A 6,154-nucleotide genomic window follows, 5' to 3' on the forward strand; every position below is an offset into this window, starting at 1 on the left:
GGTGCTGCCAGAGGTATTAGTGTTTTAGAAAAAAAAAACAGACAAAAAAAAAGGAAGAAAATGCTCGGTTGCCATAGATGCCCACCAAAAGCGATGTTGGTCCCTTCACAGCCCTCTCTGGAATCCTGGGCAAAATTTCTTATTTTTCTCAGTGCCCTATTTTCCCTTTTCCACCTTATCTGGCCCTGCAAGTCTCCCAGCTCCCCTGGCGAAATCTCTACTGTTTGGGCCAACAGCTGGGCAGCTATTTTCTCTCCGCTCCCCTTGATCTTGCCCACCTTGGCAGGGGCCATGGGGAACACTGCCTGGGATTTGGGGACACTGCCTGGGGACTGGGGACAGAGAGAAGCACACAGGTCCTTCACAAGCTGTTTTGCTTCCACCAGGAGAGGGAGAGTGGGAGCTGTTGGTTTTCGTTTGCTTTTCGTGGAGAGGAGAGGAATGGACTTTGGTCTCCAGAGGCTGCTCTTTGGAGCTTGCTTGTGAAAGGCAGCACCTTTCAGGCTCAAAACCAGGAAGCGTTTTGCAATTTTTGAGTTATCTGCTTGCAAAGATTTTCTCTTGTTTCTTTTATGAGGCTGTTCCTACATAAACAGTAAAGAGCTCGGTGTACAGCACCTTACCCTGCCCCTCCACAGTTTATGAACAACCCGGGCATAATTAGGGCATACAAGACATGCTATGTATGCACACCCCAGGCGTCACCTTTCAGCCCGTGCTGCTGTTGAATAAAGCAGGTCAATGAGTTCGGAAGGTGGGAAATGTCACCCCTGGCCCAGGTTGTCCATCCAACCCCAGGCTCTGCTCCAGGGACTGCAACAGGAGGGGCTATCTTGGGGGCCTGGCTCCTTTTATAGCCCCTTCTTCCAGCACCCCACTTTCTCACCCTGTTGTTAGATGGTACATCTCTGTCATGCATTTGCATCCTTGAATTTGCCTAATTGCTTTTTGAACCTGCAAATACAGCGTCTGCAACCCCCTGTGGCAGCAAGTTCACCACCTGCACCTGTAAAGTATTTTTTTTTCTGTCTGCTTTATGCTGACCTCCTTTAGCTTTGCATAGCCTCAAATTCTGGTGGGTGTTTGGCTGCCACACAGCCCATCAATGATGGCTCGGTGCGTCCCAGTGAGTCTATGGGGCACAATGGGCTGGCTGTGCCTGGGAACACAGCTGGGTACCGCAGCCCCCCATACCGCTCTTTGGGGTCCCCTGGATCAGAGCCACCTGATCCTGGTCACATATTAACAACCACTTTATCTATTTGACCTTATACCTCCTGTTACCTAGTTACTTCACTTACTTTCCTTTACTCCTGCTACCTCTCTACTCCATGTTACCTTTTTACTTCCAGTTGCTCCGGCTCCTTCAGCTGATCCACTGCAGAGTGTGACAGATGTGGGAAGCTCCCAAACAGCTTCAGCTGTAAAAACAGCCACAAAGAAATCACTGAGCTTCTCTGCTACAGCTTCATCATTCCTATCTGACCCTTTTATACCCTTGTCATCAGCCTTCCCACTAATTTCCTAGCTGCCTTTGCGGCTTTGATGCATTTAAAGAGCCTTTTATCAGCAGTTAGAGCATCCTTTGCAAGGCAATTTACAGATTCTTATTTTTAGCCCTATTTATTTCCTGCTTAATTGTGACCCGACATGTTTTATGGGTTTCCCTGTTCTTAGACCACTTTGGAGTTTTAGGGTTGGGTCTGGGGATTTTTTTTGACTAGTTGCTGCAAAAATCGGTATCTTCATCTCACACCCCAAAATCTGGGAGAAATCAATTTAATCCTCCTGGGAACCCTTAATAAGCAGAGCTGCTCCATCCACAAACACCAGACAAGGCTTTGAAACAGGGAGTATTACTGGGCTAAAAAAGAAAGGGTGAAGGGTGGGAAACTGGGAAAAAAATAGCAATTGATGACTTTGCAGTTTGCCAAACTTGACAAATGACAGTCCTCCTCTCACAGGAGTGGCAGATGTATGAGGCAGTGCTAGGCTTGCCTCGCTTGCCTTTCTGTGGTTTGTGGCCCTGGGCTAATGAACCCCAAATTTCAAGCAGGATCCGCTGTCCCTGGGTTGAGCCAGGGTCCAGTCACCCTCCTGAGCCTGGTGGTCCCCTCAAAACCAGCTAGGGACAGTGGTGTTCACCGAGGCATTTGCCTGACTCCCTTCAGCCCTCACCTGAGTTTCCCTAAAAGCTCTCTGTACCAAGGGTTTCGGCTGAGGAAGCTGTTCCTAGCAAGGAGGGGAGCACTTCTGGCTAGAGGAGATGCTCCTTTTCCCTTACCTCTGTTCCTCCTGTTGGAAGGAGCGCTACTGTTCACAACAAACCATCAAAGTCAAAGGAAGTACACAAGAAGTGAAAGGTCAAGCCCTTGGGTCTGCAGTGGTGTCTTACCTTCATTGCTCGCTCTTACTTGTTTATGCCTCTGGCCTGGCACATCACATGCAGGATCTATGTAAAAGAGTCCCAGAAAGGAAACAAGGAGTGGTTTTCACCAGCAGGTAACCAGAAAAATGCAAAATGCTTCCTTCTTTCAGGCCTGAAAGGTGCTGCCTTTCACATGCAAGTTTGGATGCTGGGCCTTGCTGGGGAGTGTTTGGATGCAGGGTTTTATGTCTCATTTTCAAGGCTGGCTTCAGGCATAAGCAGTGCAAAACAGCACAAGATCTATCAGGCCTGATTAAGCCCATCCTTACCCTACTGTCCCATCACGTTACTGTGTGACAGCTCCTCTAAGGCAGCTGCCCAGACCCAGGCTCTTAACCCACAGCCACCCACGGCACCATACCACTCCCCTGCCACCCCGCATCGCTTGAATGTGCTCAGGTGTATCCAGATAAATGAAGAATGGCACGTGACTTAAGCGAACCCAATACCCCATACAAGTATTTGTCACAACCATGCAAACCTCTGTCCTCAACTCATTTAGCATTTTTTAGTACACCCTGTGCAGATGTGCCAAGCAATCTCTCCAGTGTAATTTTTGGTCAGGACAAAAGTAGGCAGCAGACTTGAGTGGCACCATCTTCCCACGTACTCTGTGGGTTGCGTGCCAACAGGACACCCTGTATCTCAGGGGAGCAGATGGATAGAAGATCCCAGGATGTGAAATGAGTTGCAGCAGTTCCCTGAAGCCCCTCACCCTGCCGGCAGGCAAGTCCTCTCCCGCACCAATGGGTGAGGGTTGCACTCAGCTCTCTTTCCCATGCCCGGTTGGATTTTGAAGGATGGGCAGCTGAAATGATGCATGAGTCAAGCAGCAGCAGTCATAAAAGACCACAAAGAGCTATTTTCCATCATCATATTTCCCAACAGAATCACACATTGCTAATAGCCAAACAGAAGTGAAATATCTGAGAGTTTGCCCTTTCGGTACAGAATTCCAGTCCAGATAAAAAAGCTGTAGCAGCCTTTGAAATGCTAACGAGTAGTAGGCTTACAGTAGTATCTGATAGCCCTTCCCCAGCACAGGCTAAATGAGAACAGGTTGCAGTTGCAGAAATTAGCTTTGAACTAGAGCAATGAAAATTCCTCTGCAGTTAAATGACGCAAACACCTGACTATTTTTGCTGCTTTTATTATCGATGACAGCAAATGTCTAGATATCGCACCCCCACTAAAGTTTTACTGCATTAAAGTTTCGTTTATCATTGAGCTTTCAGCTGCATTTCCAACTCCTATTGCTTTGTGAAAGAATGACAGATAACACTTAAAAGCCTTTTCATGTGCCTCTTTAGCAGGCTACTGTTACATGTATTTTAAGGATCCTCTGCATTAAGCTGATGGAACCAGGCAATTTATCTCAATGAAAGACCATGATGTATGGGCTGTTACTCTTGATATAAAGAAATCCTTTTATTAGACTCCATGTAACCCCAAGTTTCAGTCTGCCCTACAAAGAAGGGGAGGAGGGAGTATCCAAGCAAAAGCAGCCAGCTGAAGGAAGTGGAATTCTACACTGAGCTTCATGACTTTTGCCACTTGTTCTGCCTGTATCCCACCCATTTTTCAGTGTCCCACCCCATGCAAACTCCCTGGAGTGTTCTGCTGGCAGCAGAACCTTTTCCTGCTGCTGAAAAATCAGAAAGAAGGCGAAAAGGAAAGGGCTTAGCAGAGGGATTAGAGGCAGCGAGCATCTCCTTCACCCTAGGAAGGGTGGGAACACACAGGGCTCAAAGAAAAAGAAGGGGGCAGCAGGCATTGGGGGGGCCATACTTTAATGAAACTGTTGGGGAAGGGAGCTGGTCCCCCTTCTAGGGCTCTTCTAGCTGGAGGAAGGACGGGGCCTCTCCACCTCTTGTGCTAAGGATAGCCACCATGCCTTGCTTTGGTTCTCATGGGCGAGTACTCTCAGAGGAAAAGTCAAGAAAATAAGACCAAATCTCTACCATCCTTTCAATAAAGGTATCATGAATAGCTAAATCGAGCTAGCCCTGCTTGCATGGAGTAAAGGTTGCCTTGTGCATGTTGAGATGCACACAGCCAGTGTGGAGGGTGGCTAAAGCCACCAAAACCTGGCCTCCTACAGACACTTGCCAACGGCAGGTGCTGTGCAGCCAGGTGACAGCAGCAAAAGGGACAGGAGTCAGCTGGAAGAAAGAAACAGTGAAAATCCACTTAGACAACAGAAAGAAAATTGCACCTTTTCTCACCAGGCTACTTCTAAACTACCACTCATTGCAGGCAGTTCAGAGAAAGCAGGGTCTGTCTTCTTTTGCTAGAGAAACCACATGAGAAAGATCAGGACTGTTTAGTTCCCAGTTCTCAACTGCATAACTGGCAAGTGGGAGCTGGTTTTGATTACTGAGAGCACTGGAACAACCTGTCCGCATGCACATCCTGGTAACCTCTACAGTCACACACTGTGCTTTCTACCACTGGCCCCCAAACTTGCTATTTAAGCTGAAAGACAGGGTTTTTTTTTAGCTGTGTGACATTAGCAGACCCATATGCACAAAGCTGCAATCACAGAAAGCAGCTTGTCCAGCATTTTCAGAGGAGACCCAGCTGCACCAACTACCCAGTTCCCACCGAAAGCGATCACAGAAAATTGGTGCCAGCCTCACAACAATAAACATTTAACCTTCATTAAGATTTGATAATATTCCTGATCAGAACCTCTGAGTGAAAGCTGGGTGCTGATGTAACCAGTCTGTGCACACTTGTGTCTAAACTCTGCACAAGTTTTAACATAAAATAGTCTCTGGAGTTGAAAAAAAACCCCTTACACCACCGGGCAGCAACATAAGAAAGCCTTGGTACTGAGAAACAGTAATGTTTAATAGGAAAAGTTAATCTGCACATACAAAAAACAAACCACAAAATACAACATGGAATTAAATGATATTTTAAATGAACTTAACCTATAAATATATGTACATATTTGTGCATATATATATATTATATATATATAAAGAAATGTTAATGCTAGTCAATAGATAATGCATGCTCTGTAGAGTATAGTAAAATGTGGATTCTTTTACAGACAGATTTATTGAGTGTATGTAAGAAATTTAAAAAAACCCATCCATAAGATCATTCAATCAGAACATAAAGAGTGCAAGAGGAAAAAAAAAAAAAAGCTTGCACTTTCCACAGGAGCTGAGAATGTAAAATCAGTGTCATTGTGCAAGATGGAGAACAACAGAGTTTATTTGAAGATGCTGTTTCTTGTCATTGTATTGGGAAGGAAGGCTGCGTAAAAGGTCAGACAAGTACCGTTGTCTCACACAATGCATGTCAGTAGAGATCCAAACAGAATGCTTTCAGATAGGAAATGTTGGGGGGTTGAGGAGGGGAAAAAGACTGTATCTGATACAGTAGAGAGAAACAGGTCAGGTTCTCATGAAGAACAGTTTTGATCTGTTCAAAGCCATGCAGGCTGCCTGTAGCTGAAATGGAGTGAGCACAAATACAGGCAAAGCTCTGGGTGCTGACTTTTTTCAGCATCATGCATATTGCCTGGACCATCTTCCAGAAGAACTGAAAACAGCAGGGTTAAAATCCTGGTATCTTGTCTACCCTCACTCTCTTGCCAATGTACTGGCCTCCTGAAAGAAGCCTAATGTTTATTGGAGTCCGTTAGTTCTTTTAAAAGTCATCTTCTTCTCCATACTCTTTCCTTCATTTTTCCCTTATTTGAGAGAGTTGTCC

This window comes from Haliaeetus leucocephalus, unplaced genomic scaffold (genome assembly GCF_000737465.1).
Source record: "Haliaeetus leucocephalus isolate CR32 unplaced genomic scaffold, Haliaeetus_leucocephalus-4.0 Scaffold1, whole genome shotgun sequence".
Taxonomy (NCBI): domain Eukaryota; kingdom Metazoa; phylum Chordata; class Aves; order Accipitriformes; family Accipitridae; genus Haliaeetus; species Haliaeetus leucocephalus.